The following is a 14,652-nucleotide window of genomic DNA, read 5'->3' as shown; positions in this document are numbered from 1 at the left end:
TCCGACTTCAGCCAGGTCACCATCTCACGGTCCGTGAGTTCGAGCCCCGCGTCAGGCTCTGGGCTGATGGCTCAGAGCCTGGAGCCTGTTTCCGATTCTGTGTCTCCCTCTCTCTCTGCCCCTCCCCCGTTCATGCTCTGTCTCTCTCTGTCCCAAAAATCAATAAACGTTGAAAAAAAATTAAAAAAAAATAAATAAATAAACACTCCACTGTCTTCCTTCTTGACTGAAAGGAGAAGCCTTGTTTTCACAATGGCCCACAATGCCTTACTGGTCTGGACTCCCGTTCCTGTCCTGCTCCTGACCTTATCTTGCTAACCCCACTTGGACCCACAATGGCCTCCTGCCTCAAACATACTAGCTACACTCCTGTCCTCAGGCTTCATGTGCTGCCCCTTCTGCCTGGGGTACACTTCTCCCTAAAATTACTGTAGCTTCACTCTCTCCTTGATATTTTTTCCGACGCCACCTTAAGTGCAATCTCAATCTTATATATCTGACATCCATTAGCCCACTTCATTTCTTTTCCCTAGCACGTATCACTAACATGCTACATAATTTGCGCATGTACAGTATCTGTCTTTACCGGCAGAATGCAACCTCCTGAGAGCAGGATTTTTGAACATTTTTAATCTCTCATGTATCACCTACACCTACAATACCTAACCAATGGTACTCACAATAAGAATGCCAGGTAAAAGGCAGGATGATCAACTAACCTCAGATAACAGCAGATAATGTTGAGTACAGAGAGATCCCATCTGCTGTTTGTGTAGAATTCAAATCTAATGGGTATCCTGGGATTTTATTCGCCAAATCTGGTCATCCTAACTGCAAGACATTTGTCAAAACGAATGAATAAGAATTTTGGAGGTTGAAAAGCTGAGGGGATAATGGTAGATAGATAACTTAGCAACTTACAGAAAATTAAGTGCTAAACATCAACAGGGCTGGAGGAAAAGAGGACAGGAATGAGGAAGCCACAAAAGAGAGAGAACCTGTGGCACGCAATCCTGGAAACTATAAGGAATTAAGGCATTAAGTGCTCCCAAAGTGGGGGTATAAAAATGCATGGGAGTGGACAGTGGGGGAACTCAAACAGGAGGAGTAGATTGAAGGTCTTTAAAAGAAACAGACACTTATTAATTTATCTTATGTTTATTTAATTTTGAGAGAGTGAGCAGGGGAGGGGCAGAGAGAGAGGGGAACAAAGGATCCAGAGCCGGCTCTGTACTGACAGCAGCGAGTTCGATCCAGGGCACAAACCCATGAATCCTGAGATCATGACCTGAGCAGAATTTGGGCACTCAACTGACTGAGCCACCCAGGCGCCCTGAAAAGAAACAGACATGAAAACTATCCACATCCTGGGGCGCGTGGGTGGCTCAGTGGGTTAAGCTTCTGACTTTGGCTCAGGTCATGATCTCACGGTTCCCGAGTCTGGCTCTGTGCTGACAGCTCAGAGCCTGGAGCCTCCTTCAGATCTGTGTCTCCCCTCTGTCTCTGCCCCCTCCCTCACTCGCTCGCTCTTTCAAAAGAAATAAACATAAAAAATAAGAGAAATGTATAAAACTACCCACATCCTGACCAGATAGATGACTGCCTGTTTTACTCAAGCAGAGAACTAAGTTTTACCTTCTCTCTCTCTCAAAAATAATAAACATAAAATAAAGGGAAATGTATAAAACTACCCACATCCTGACCAGATAGATGACTGCCTGTTTTACTCAAGCAGAGAACTAAACTTTTACCTTATATAGAAATGAATCATAAAAATACAATAGAAAAAACAATTGCACAGCAATTTTGATAAAATGTAACAGAAATTCATTATAAAAGCTATTAGCAAACAGCAATAGACAGGGATTTCCCTAGCCTGATAATAGATCTCCACAAAAAACCTTCAGTAAACGTAATACTACTGGTGGCCAATGAAAGCTTACCTCAGAGTTTAGAGATAGAACAAGTGTGTTCGATTAAAACACATCTATTCACTATCCAGTTAAAAATGAAAGAAAAAAGAATGAAACATATAAGAATCAGAATACATGATTGTGAATGTAAAAAATCTAAATTTTTATTGATAAGGCATTGACAGAATTAGTAAGTGAAATAACAAGGTTTCTGGGTAATAAAAATCATTTGTATTTGCATATGCTAGCCAAAAACAGTGGAAAAATGCAGTTTTAAAGAAATGATAACACAAGACCATAAAGTATTGAATATGTAGGAATAAATTTAACAAAAGATGTGTAAGACTTCTGTATACGACTATAAAATATTACTGAAATTTAAATATTTTAATAAATATTCATGAATTAGTAGAATCAATACTGTACAACTTGGAATATCCCTAAATTAATTTACAAATTTGATAACATCCAACTAAAATCTTAATAGGTATTTCAACAGAAATTGAAAATCTGGTGCTAAAATTTGTATGAATACAGAAAGGGTCAAGCACAGTTAAACAATTCTTGAAGAAAAATAAAGTTGGGGAACCTCACACTACCAGATTTCAAGATTTACTGTGAGGTTATGGTAAATAAGAAGGTGGTATTTGCACATGAGCAAACAGACCAGTGGAAAAGAAGACAGAATCTAGAAACAGTCAGTCAAATATATGGTCTCTCCGATTATGACAACCCAAAAACCAATTCCATGCGAATTGTGATGTGTAAATATGAAAGGCAAAGCCATAAAGATTTAAGCAGGTAAAGATTATCCTCAAGAATTAAGGAGGAACAGACTTCTTAAACAGCACCAAAGACACATTCACAGAAAGGAAAACTATGAAAAACTGGATTTCATTAAAATTAAGCAATTTTACTCATTTAAACAACATTACGACAGTGAAGTCACAGAGTGGGGAGAAGATATGTGCTATATATATATATTTGCTATATATAGATTATGAAGACTCATGTGCAGAACAGAACTAAGAAAGTAAAAAAAAAAAAAAAAGCAAATGGCTGCTAATAAGCATTAGGTAAGGTATTCACAATAATTAACCTACAGAGAGATGTCAGTTACAGTGGTGAGTTTCCTCTCCCTCATCAGAATGGCTAATATGTAAACAAACACGCCCAGCGGTACCAAGTGTCAGGGAGGACGCAGAATTACTGCGGCTTTCCTCCCTGCTCACTGAACGTAACCGCGAGCAACCACTTTGGAAAAGTGCCAAAGAACATATGTACACCTGAGCAATTCCACTCATAGTATATACCAAATGGAAATGAATGTATATGTTCACTAAGAGACTTCCATAAGAATGCTCACAGCAGCATTATTTGTGATGGCCCCAAATTTTCAACAACTCAATTGTCCATCAATAAATAGACTGGATAAGTTGTAGTACAGTCATAAAATCTTAAAAAAAATTTTTTTTTTTAAAAGCTACTGGGGCATCTGGGTGGCTCAGTCGGTTAAGCATCCAACTTGGGCTTCAGGTCTATGATCTCCCTCCGGTCACTGAGTTCAAGCTCCACATCAGGCTCTGTGCTGACAGCCTGGAGCCTGGAGCCTGCTTCAGATTCTGGGTCTCCCTCTCTCTGCCCTCTCTTGCTCACACTCTGTCTCTCTCTCTCTCAAAATAAATAAATGTCAAAAAAATTTTTTAATGCTACACATGAAAATATGGGTAAGGTTCACAAATATGCTGTCATGCAAATAAATTCATAGACAAAAGAATATATACTATATGATTCCATTTTACCTAAAACTTCAACAAAGGCAAAGCTAATTTCTAAAAATAAAAGGATAGAGGCTATTTATAGTTAAGTGGCTGATGCCTTTACAAAGGGTCAGAAGGTTCCTGGGGCTCTGGTAATAGTCTTTGTCTTGATTTAGATGATAGTTACATGAACATGTTTAGTTGTAACAACTCCTCACACTGTATTACTTCTAATTTGTGCTTGTAATTTTTCTGTATGGGTATTACACTTAAGTAAACATTTTTCCAAATGAAAAAGCACTGCCGACCAAGAAAGAAAGAAAAACACCAGGGTCCAACCAGGAAGAGGAAGCAGTTAATGGAGGGATAAATGAAGGTCGAAATGAAAATAGTGCCTGAGGGATTTGCTCATCCCAGGAACTTAGAGTGCAGGTGACTTTTTACTTTTAGATACTTGCGAAGATGGTGAGTTAAAATGTAACAGCTCAGAGCCTGGAGCCTGTTCAGATTCTGTATCTCCCTCTCTGACCCCTCCCCTGCTTGTGCTCTGTTTCTCAAAACTGAATAAATGTTAAAAAAAGAATTAAGATTCTGGCCATAAGGATGGACCTTTCCAGACCGGGGGCAGGAGGAGAGCATCTAGAAAATATTTATCTCCTGATGAGAAGTGTCAAGAAAACTTCTTATCTTTGTGTGGGCTTGAGGGGAAAATATTCAAAACTACAGTTGTTGGTTTTTCATTATTCATTTAGTTTTGAGAGAGAGACAGAGAAAGAGCACACAAGAGGGGATGAGTAGATAGGGAGACAGAGGATCCAAGGTGGGCTCCTGTGCTGACAGCCTGATGCAGGGCTTGAACCCAGGAACCATGAGATCATGATCTGAACCAAAGCCAAGAAATGGACACTTAACTGACTGAGTCACTCAGGCACCCCCAAACTACAGGTTATCGGGTTCCAACTGGTTACCTGTGGGATCTGAGGAAACTCAAACTAATTAAAGCATTTACGGGGTAAATCATGTCCCAGGATGCTTGGCTAAAGGAAAACAATATCCTACCTGAAGGAATACACACAGTTCAGGTGTCACAAAATTATGCAGATAACCTTCTACAGAAGAATGAGTATGACCCCTGGGCTTCGCATGGGGCTGGTGTCCTCCTGGGCTTGTGTACAAATGAACCTGTGGCAGGGGGGGGAGGGAGGGGGAGGGGGAAGGGAAAAAAAAAGAAAATTTGTCTAAAACATATAGGTAAATTACACATATTGATATATAATCTTCAGTTAATGTAGGGGGCAACAGTTGTATGCTATGTTTTTAATAATATGTGTAAAAATGGTTTCTTTTTAGAGCTAAAGGATGAAAACAATGAGTCCAATTCATAGGCGACTGATACATCTCACGGCTAAAAAACTCTAAGAGTACCTATCCTGTTTACTAGGTATATGGAACTGGGAAAACCTCGATATGTTAGAGGCTGGGAAGACCAATATCTGGCCAAATGAAAAGGCAAGTTTATTAGGATGGTGATGATCCAATAAAAGGTAAAACCATATATTCTTTGTTCTCATACACATCTTTATAGAATATACTCCTTATAAGGACTTTTAAACTTAATAAGCAATTGTGAATGGATTTCTGTTATCCCTAGGCAACACAGAAAGCCACTCTACCCAGGTTTTCCCCCTTTCTATGCAAATAGGCTTGCAAACATCTGAGCTAACAGAAAATGACCAAAAAAAAAAAAAAAAAAAAGTACCAGCCAAGTTGCTTGGATGCTAGGAGTAAATACATAAACTGTTCTCCGTTCAGCATAAATGATCTAAATACACACAGTGCAATACAGAAAACTAAAAGTGTGCATTATAAAGATAGCAAGACTCTTGAAAAGTCCAAACAGCTGTAAAAGTACATTTAGCCACTGGGTCAAGTCTATTTTATACCATGAGATCTTTCTTATTTTTGTTCCACTGCTAACAATTCAAGACTGCTTGCCTTACACCAACAATTTGCATTATCTTAGTATCAAACTATGTTACTATTATTTAACTATGTTGAAAGTAACATTATTCTAATTTTTTAATGTTTATTTTTGAAAGACAGAAAGACAGAGCACAAGCAGAAGAGAGGCAGAGAGAGAGAGACAGAGACAGAGACAGAGAGACAGAGACAGAGACAGAATCTGAAGCAGGCTCCAGGCTCTGAGCCATCAGCACAGAGCCCGACACAGGGCTTGAATTTACAAGCTGTGAGATCCGAATCGGATGCTCAACCGAGGCCCCCTAAAAGTAACATCATTCTAAAAAAACAATGACTAGTTTTTATTTTCCAAAGTTTGAAAATATTTTAGGTGTAAAGTTTTCAACTCAAGAATTATAGGCTTTTACTTAAACTCAAATAATTCCTGAACACTTTAATATCCTTTTGTTCTCGATTTTTAAGTCTTTACTTTTTTTTTAGTGTTTTTATTTATTTTTGAGACAGAGAGTGAGACAGCACACCTGGGAGAGGGGCAGAGACAGAGGAGGACAGAGGATCCAAAGCAGGATCTGAGCTGACAGCAGAGATACTGATGTGGGGCTCAAACTCATGAAGGCGAGATCATGACCTAAGCCGAAGTCAGACACGGAACCGACGGAGCCATTCAGGCACCCCATCAATTTTTAAAAGTCTTTTCAATGTTTTTTAACTCTATGCAAAAGGATTTGTACAGAAGGAAAAAAATTGGTATTTAAAGCAAAAGTAGAAAGCTAATTTCCCTTGAAATCCTAATTCTTAAAAAATAAAGCTGAAAGTTTATCAAAAAATTAGTTTTGAGAACTGTCAAACCCAGATCAGTCTCAAAATAATTTGAATAGTGTGAATTCAAACTCCCTCTGCTTTGATTCAGTACTAGATTAAGATTGTATCTAGAAATCAGGTGGTGTTTCTTACCCGTTGTTTTACAAATAAATGTTAATTTTATAATAGTAAGACTGGGTAATAATGGGTAATTCTGTTCCTAGGAATTACTTCAGCAGGACCTGGAAAAGGACACACACTTTCATATGGACAAATTAGAGAGAGAGAAGAGAGAGAGGCACATGGATGTAGCATACACTGAAAATTCTGTGTACGTATCTTCTATTTGCTGATTGGGCCAGCTCTCCAACCTCTCTCAGCAACACACAACCTTGCACAACCTCAGAAATCACCGTTCACCCCTGCAGCAGATCCTTGGTAGATTTCATGGAATCTTGCCCTTACACAAGCCTGGTTAACCCCCAGCAGAGATCCCAGGTGAATCCTCACACAGAGTTTGGTTTTGGTGCCCACCCTCTGTGCAGCTTCCTCTTCTCTGAATACCACTGGCTTGCAATTCCAGATGCTTCAGGCAGCCACAAATTCCAATCTCAGACCCCAAAACTCAGCATGACTGTAAATCTGCTTGGGCTCCCCACCCTGTGCCATGGCAAGAAGCAGTCCCAGGCAAAAAAAAAAACAAAAAACCCCAAACAAAACAACGGGGAAACAGTAGGGCTCACCTGGTGTCTCCTTTATCTCAATGATGTTGTTTATTTTTACATCAAAATCATAAAATCAAAAGAACGTAGTATCTGAATGAGACTGTGAATTTTTTAAACTTCTCTTTGTTTAGTGTCACATTAATAAATTGGAAAAGAATATTTAACTGATTTACAGAAAGGAATCAGAATATGAATCCAGTTACACCTCCAGATTTCAACAATTCACCCCACTGAGCTGTTGTTTTCTCTTGACCTTCTCTATGAGGCATCAGAGGCTTCTGAGGGGTATCCGTTCACCACAAGAGCTCCCTTAGAAGCTGCTCAACTATTATGCTGTTTCTAGGTAATAATTATTTAATTATTATTTAATGATTTTACTTTAAAAAAAAAGTGTGGCTAATATTTAATGACATGGGAAAATATCTAATAAAATACTTCTAAGCTAAATGTGTAAATAACACTTCACAAAGTAAAAAAAAAATGCCTAAAAATCAACATTTTAAATAGAATAAAAGGTGTTATTTTACTAATTTTTTCATCATTCTTTCTAGATCTCCTGTGTCCCATATTAGTAATATGTATAATAACACTTAAAAGAGCTTCTAATTAATATGCTGTTGAGTCCAATTTCCCCTCTAAGTTCAGGAAGAAATATTTAACATGACAGCAGCTGCCACCAATAGTCGCCTGCGTCTTTGCAATCTGACCACGCCACTTCTGTGACCCGAATGTTCCCCCTCTTCAGTGGCTTCAGTGCCGCTGCTCATTCCTTTCCCACACTCCAAGACCTCCCTTCAAGGTCAAGCTCAGGTTTGACATCTTAGTGAGCTCTTACTCCATCTCTGTCCCCTACTTTCCAAAACCAAGTCTGAAGTAATTTCCCCATCTCAAAACTTCCATGGTCCTTTGTTCTCACATCACCCAGTTTGTTGTGCCTTTTTTTTGGGGGGGGGGCTTGTGGCTTTTTTCTTTTTCTTTTTCATCTTTTTTTTTCTTTTCTAGAGCAGTTTTAGATTCACAGGAAAATTTATCAGAAAATACCGCAGTTTCTCTGATAAACTTACCTGGAGTGAATGCCTATAAATGATAAACGGTGTTTTCTCCATTCACAATATCAGACCATGCTATTTCCTGAGATATCACCCAATGAGTGACTCATTGTATGTGGGCTTCAAATGACAATTGGAAGAATATGCAATTTTGCGTTTGTATAACAATTTAACATCTGCATATTTCTACCTGTATTTTGTGTACTTGATTTCTTCCAAACAAAAACGCCCAAGTCTCATTGCTGCTCTTTCTCTGGACTCCCAAAGAGAGGGGGCATGCAGTATAAAGAGAGACCCGTTTTAGGTTCCACCTTCGTATGATGGGGACTGAAGACCAGGCCCAAGTGGAAGGGCTACCCATTTTCCTAATACTTGAAGAAATTAACAAATGAAAATAAGTGCAAAAATGCTAAACGCCAAGTCAATGGGACCTGAAGGCTGTAAAATGAGTTTGTAAGAGATGACTCACGGAAGACTGTTTTGGAAGACTTCCAGAACGATTCAGGAGGACAGTCAGGAAAATGATTACCCATTGGAGCAGCTTTTTAGCACCAATAAATTCTGTCTGTTTCAGTAATGGATGCCTTCAAGAACTATTATGAACTGTGACATTAAAAAAATGCACATATACACTATTTTTATTACTCTTCCCACAAACCTCTGTTCTCTTTAAGTCCTCAGTCTTGCTCTCGATAGTTTTACACAACACAATCCTTTTCATGAGCACATCACAAAATTTATGCAGGAATGCTTTATTTCCAGGCACGTCTATATCTCAGCCGCCCCTAACTGCCCCACTAAAGCCAACACTGGGCTGTCTACATGAGGTTTAGCTCCGCTCCGAGGGGCAGCTGCAAAAATGTAAACACTGCTTTCAGATCGCATCCTGAATCACCACCTTCCTTCTGGCTTGAAAAAATACCCCTTTCCCAGCTGTGTACCGTTCCCCACTCAAACCTGGTTTTGGTTAGTAGGAGAAGAAATACAACCTTCATGATAATTAATATGGGCACTGTGCTCTTGACTCTTTCAAAGTAGATCTATAAACATTATACCATCTGACTTTCTCATAATAATATGAAGGGAGATATTACTTCTATTTTATAAGCGAGCCTCAAGACACAGCTAGGGTTGAGTTTAAGAATGAGGTCTTTCAATTCCAAATTCAATGCTTTTTCCATCATATTCTTTTGTTCTACCTTATTCAAGTGTTGTCATTCTCTACATGCTTCTCTGTAATAGATAGATTACAATACCTGGGTGGGAGGAGGACACTTTTGGAAAGCACATAACATAGTTTTAACTAATATTTTTAGGCAAGGGAGCATCTGACAAAATTAGTGATATTCATTTCTTTGTTAGTTATTTTCTTTCATACATGAGAACCCTGAGCCCCAAACAGGTATTTTACCTAACTCACATAGTACATTGGCAGAGACAGGATTTAAACTTCAGTCTTACCTGACTCCAAATCCCAAGATCTCCAAATGAACCATCGAACCTTCCCCCAGGGTGGTCTCTGGCAAATCCTACTAGAAGCGAAATTTATTTTGTACCAAAAAACTCAATCTAAGCCTATTCTGATTAAAAGGTCATGATCTGTCCCTGCCCAACAGTAAATCTGAGGCAAAATACATGTTCAGTTAGCACTAACGACGTTTCCTTCTGGAGATTCACTATAATAACAACCGTTCCTTTGGGAAGAGTCCAGTTTTTTAGCCTCCCTGGCCCAGTGTGGGATGACTCAGGTCAGACTACAGCAGCCCCAAACAACCCTCCTAAACAAGACCTTAAGAACGTTAATGACTCAGGTACTATTGTTCTCAGATGACCTTGGGCTGGGGCCCGGACAATTCACAAGCATAAAGAATTAAGCAAGCAAGATGGAGAAAACGGAGAGGTTTTACTGCTTTCAGGCTCAAGAAAATGTTTTAATGCACCAACTGACTACAGCCTAACCTGATAAATGGTAGGCCTCTCTCACATTAAATCTTATTTTTTCCTTTTCTGATCGAAGGAAAATGCAAGAGAAGACGGAAGAGTAGTTACCCTCTGAAGCCCTCCAGGAAATGTTTATTTTGTCTTATGTATAAAACCTAACTAGTATCCAAAAGAACTTGATGTCCCTGTTAAGAATGAAAAGGACCCTGGTAAACAGCTGGAGGGGGCTGATAACGCGTCCCACCACAAGCATCTTTACTGGCCCCTTGAATTGCTCATTTCAAAACGGAGGAAAACATTTCCTGCCTTAGTGCATAACAGGCAAATGGTCTGGAATGACCTCAGAAGATTTAGCAGTTTTCTAAAAAACTTAAAGGGAGTTTGCTCAAAGCTTCAATTAACTGGACATCCGCCAAACCACTTGGAAAATTTCTGCATTCAGAAAGAAGAATCCTCACCCTGAGAGAGATTCTCCATAACAAATCATCACAACCACTGCAAACATTTCTATCATTGGTTGTGTAAGTGTATATCAGAATGTGTGCTTCTCCAGTTCCCCTCACTTGCTCCCAACTGTAATTTTTTAAAAATAGGATCTGTGATTTACTAATTTGTGTAATCCTTGTAGAATTTAAGCTATTCACTCATTCATTCAACAATTATGCTTAATACCACATCAAGCATTGGGGCTACAATGACATTTGATCCATAGATGTTTCCTGAGCATTTACTATGTTTCTGGCACTGAGCTAGAAAATGGGGTGTGATGTTGAACTAGACAGTCAACCATCCTGTCTTCATGGAGCTCTCAGTCTGGTTCAGTGGGTTTTAATCCTTGTTGTAACCCAGAATCACCAGGGAGCTTTTAAAACAGACCACAGATGAGGCCCCACATATTAAATCAAACCACTCAAATCAAAGACACTGGCTTGGTGATTGATGCAGACAATAAAACAGGATTGTAATATGACAAATGAAATGACTGACAAAAGTAAAGAACATAGAAAGTACACACAACCCAGATTCATGTATGAGTAGAGTGTTTTAAATGATGATTTATCAGTTAGCCTAGGAAATAAAGGAAGTAGGAGCACTCTGGATAAAAGGAGTATGACATTCAAGGCAAAGAAACACATTTCTGATATAGTCCAGTGATACTGCTTTTTTTTTTTTTTTTTTTTTTTTTTTTTTTTTTTTTAATGAGTAGAGCATGTGAAGTCCAAGGTTCAAAGAAAAAAAGACAACCACAGGAACTGGATAAGTGGGTAGAAGTGAGAGCAAGAAAACGCCAGAATCTCAGGCTGAGGATTTGGAAGTTATTTCTTAAAACAATTAGAGCTTTGGAGGAAATTTAAGCAAGAAGCAAATGTGATCATTCATTGCTCATTCTTTTATTTTCTTTACTCCCAGGCCATGGATACTTAAATTTGGCACATCCTGAAGCAACAACATGGTCACCCCAGACTGTGTCATCTCAATAACTGGAAGAAATCAACAATTGCCCTGTTAAAGCATCTGTCATTATTCCACTTTTAATACATGTCCGTCCAGCTTCCTCTATTTCCCTTCCAGCTCACCCAGTCATTTGCTTTGTTCTCCAGTTGCCCAAGCCCAAGCCCTGAGGGATGCTGAGGACACTTAACACCCTTGTTCCCAAGAAGAGAAGGCTGGTGTGAGGAAGGAATGGTTTAAGCTTCATGTACCAGCATCCAGTGGGAATGGGACCTAAGTACTCTGAACATTCTGTCAGCTTGCTTACCTGATAAGGCAAGAATGAGAATCATTCTCCTAGGAAACAATGGTAATTTAAACTTTTTTTTTTTCAGACTGCCCTATAATTATTTGCCTGTATGGATTTCATGGAGCCCAAAACATGTTTTTTGCTATTTATAACTCCTTATTTTTTTCCCACTATTCATAAAATGGTGAAAAACAGTGCTTACAAATAAGGGAACATCCAAGTACAGTACCTGCTTGTTTGACTCAATATTTTGATTTGATTTAAAAATCAATAATTTATTTTAACTAAGTGACAGACATTTTATTCCTATGTACAAAGCGCTCAGAAATTCCACCCTACCTCCCACATCCCGTTTGGTCACAAGAGATAATGGCTGCATTGACAAGAACTATTTCCAGTTCCTGTCAAGGGTCATTTCAGAAAGAAAGCTGAAGCAAAGCCTCACACTATTATTTTTATTTTGAAACATTTAAAAATAAATATCAAGTTATTGGCCTCAAGGGTCTTCTTGTTTCTGCAAATGAAAACCTTTGGAAGAAATAGTTTTACGCTGCTGAAGCACGAGGTTGGCCAGATTAAAAGGGACCAAAGACAAGAGCCCACACCTAAATACCAGCCTTCCACGGCTACAAGTCAGACACTGGGTCTTCTCCCATTGGACTCTGCTTAGTGGCCTTCAAGGATCAATCATCCTGAGAGCATCGAGAGACCAATACTCGAGACAAATTTGGATATGGGTTTCCTTTTGAGAAGAGTCAGCAGAACATTACATCTTACAATATATGTATGAATAGCAACTATTGTTTGGTTTCTTATTCTGTTCTAGGCACCATGCCAAGTGTTTTATATACAGTTGACCTTTGAACAATGTGGGGATTAGGAGTGCTGACCTCACCTACAGTTGGAAATCCATGTATAACTTTTGACTCCCTCCAGAATTAACTACTAATAGCCTACTATTGATGGGAAGCCTTGATAATATAACAATTAACACATATTTTGTACAGGTATTACATACTATATTCTTACAATTTAAGAATGTAAGAGAGGGAAAATGTTTATTAAGAAAGCCATAAGAGAATATATATTTATAATATTGTACTATATTTATAAAAAAATTCCACGTATAAGCAGACCCATGCAGTCCAAACCCATGTTGTTCAAGAGTCAACTGTACATCCACTTATTTAACTTATACATAAGCTTGTCCCAAGAACCTTACATGCCTTGTACTGACAGGAAAACACAGACACAGCTAGTAAGTGGGACAGAGGGATAGAATTTTTGTGTGTGTGACAGAGAATCGAGAGCTCAAGAAACCACTACACATGTCTATTTTTCTGTTAAACAGATTTTCCATGCAAATCATTGTTGCTCAGTGTTTATCTAGTGAATATGTAAAAAAGGTTCCAAGAAATAAACTTCTGACTCACTACATAAACATCTGTGTTCTTCAGGTATCTGTCATGAAACTGCAAAGACTAACAGTATTTACAACTCCAACGGGGCTCCAGCACTTAACCATGAACCAGCTGCCTGTCACCTGGCCTTGAAGAACAATTCAGTCTTATGTTCTTGTAGCTCTTTCCACCACTTTCGCCAGGAAGAGAAAATGGAGGGTTATCAATAAACCTTTTGCTTTAGATACATTAGCCTTGAGTTTAATTAACTGTCTTGTGAAATATTTACTCTTCTCTTTCCTGGCGATGTCATTCCCATAGCTACTTTTGATACAGCTAGCTAATTACCACTTTTTGTCTTCTGAATTTTTTCTGCTATTCTAATCCAGTGATTTGAAAAAAAAAAAAACCAACTATTCTTTTGTGTTCTCATTCTGTTGTCCATTCTCTGAACTTTCTAGGTCAAATCAATGCAGCAATCATTCTTATAGCCTCAATCATAAGGCTATCTTGAACCTTATTCATGATATTCAAGTCTGTATACGAGAAGGCAATGTGAGGTATGTGAGGAACAGTATGGGTCTTCTGTAAGACTGGCTTACACTTAGTGCTAATGTTTATAAATTACTTAATCTCTACAGCCTTGAGATTCTCATTTTTTTTTTCCTTCCTTTTTTTTTTTTTTTTTTTTTTTTAGACAGAGGAGAGTGAGAGCATGAGTACGGGAGGGATAGAGGGACACAGAGAGAAAATCTTAAGCAGGTTCCATGCTCAGCATGGAGCCCAAGGGTGGGCTGCATCTCAAGGTCATGAACTGAAATCGAGAGATGCTTAACCGATTAAGCCTCCCAAGCACCCCAAGACTTTCATTTTTTTAAACTGGATATTAATACCTACTATTCAGAGTAGTTAAAAGGACTAAACATAAGATATACGTAAGCCAAATATTTTGCATTTTCAAAATAAGGGGTAGATACTTCATAAAGGACAACAATTATGGTCTTATCCTTAAAAGCTGTTTTAAAACATTTTTAGAATATATTTAATTTTTTTTAAATGTTTATTTTGAGAGAGAGAGAGACAGAGACAGAGCACAAGTGGGGGAGGGGCATAGAGAGAGGAAACACAGAATCCGAAGCAGGCTCCAAGCTCTGAGCTGTCAGCACAGGGCCCAATGCAGGCCTCGAACCCACGAACTGTGAGATCATGACCTGAGCCAAAGTTGGAGGCTTAACCAACTGAGCCACCCAGGTGCTCCATTAAGAAATATATTTTAAAAGTTAAACAATATCAGATACATATGAATGTTAATAAGATCTCTTTAAAGGACTTAAGTAATATC

The 14,652-nt window shown here is 38.6% G+C and overlaps 2 long non-coding RNA genes across 2 annotated transcripts in view; one reads left to right on the top strand and one right to left on the bottom strand.

The window, feature by feature from the left end:
• LOC115514399 overlaps positions 1–6,944 on the top strand; it is a 41,111-nt gene extending 34,167 nt beyond the window's left edge. The window contains exons 3-4 of the long non-coding RNA XR_003968958.1: positions 5,115–5,217; positions 6,679–6,944. This is a non-coding gene — a long non-coding RNA (uncharacterized LOC115514399). The remainder of the gene's footprint in view (positions 1–5,114; positions 5,218–6,678) is intronic.
• Positions 4,816–14,652, bottom strand: part of LOC115514398 — a 92,997-nt gene continuing 83,160 nt past the window's right edge. The window contains exon 3 of the long non-coding RNA XR_004343662.1: positions 4,816–4,855. This is a non-coding gene — a long non-coding RNA (uncharacterized LOC115514398). The remainder of the gene's footprint in view (positions 4,856–14,652) is intronic.

This window comes from Lynx canadensis, chromosome B2 (genome assembly GCF_007474595.2).
Source record: "Lynx canadensis isolate LIC74 chromosome B2, mLynCan4.pri.v2, whole genome shotgun sequence".
NCBI classification, from domain to species: Eukaryota; Metazoa; Chordata; class Mammalia; order Carnivora; family Felidae; genus Lynx; species Lynx canadensis.
This window is presented reverse-complemented; position numbering and strand designations above follow the sequence as displayed.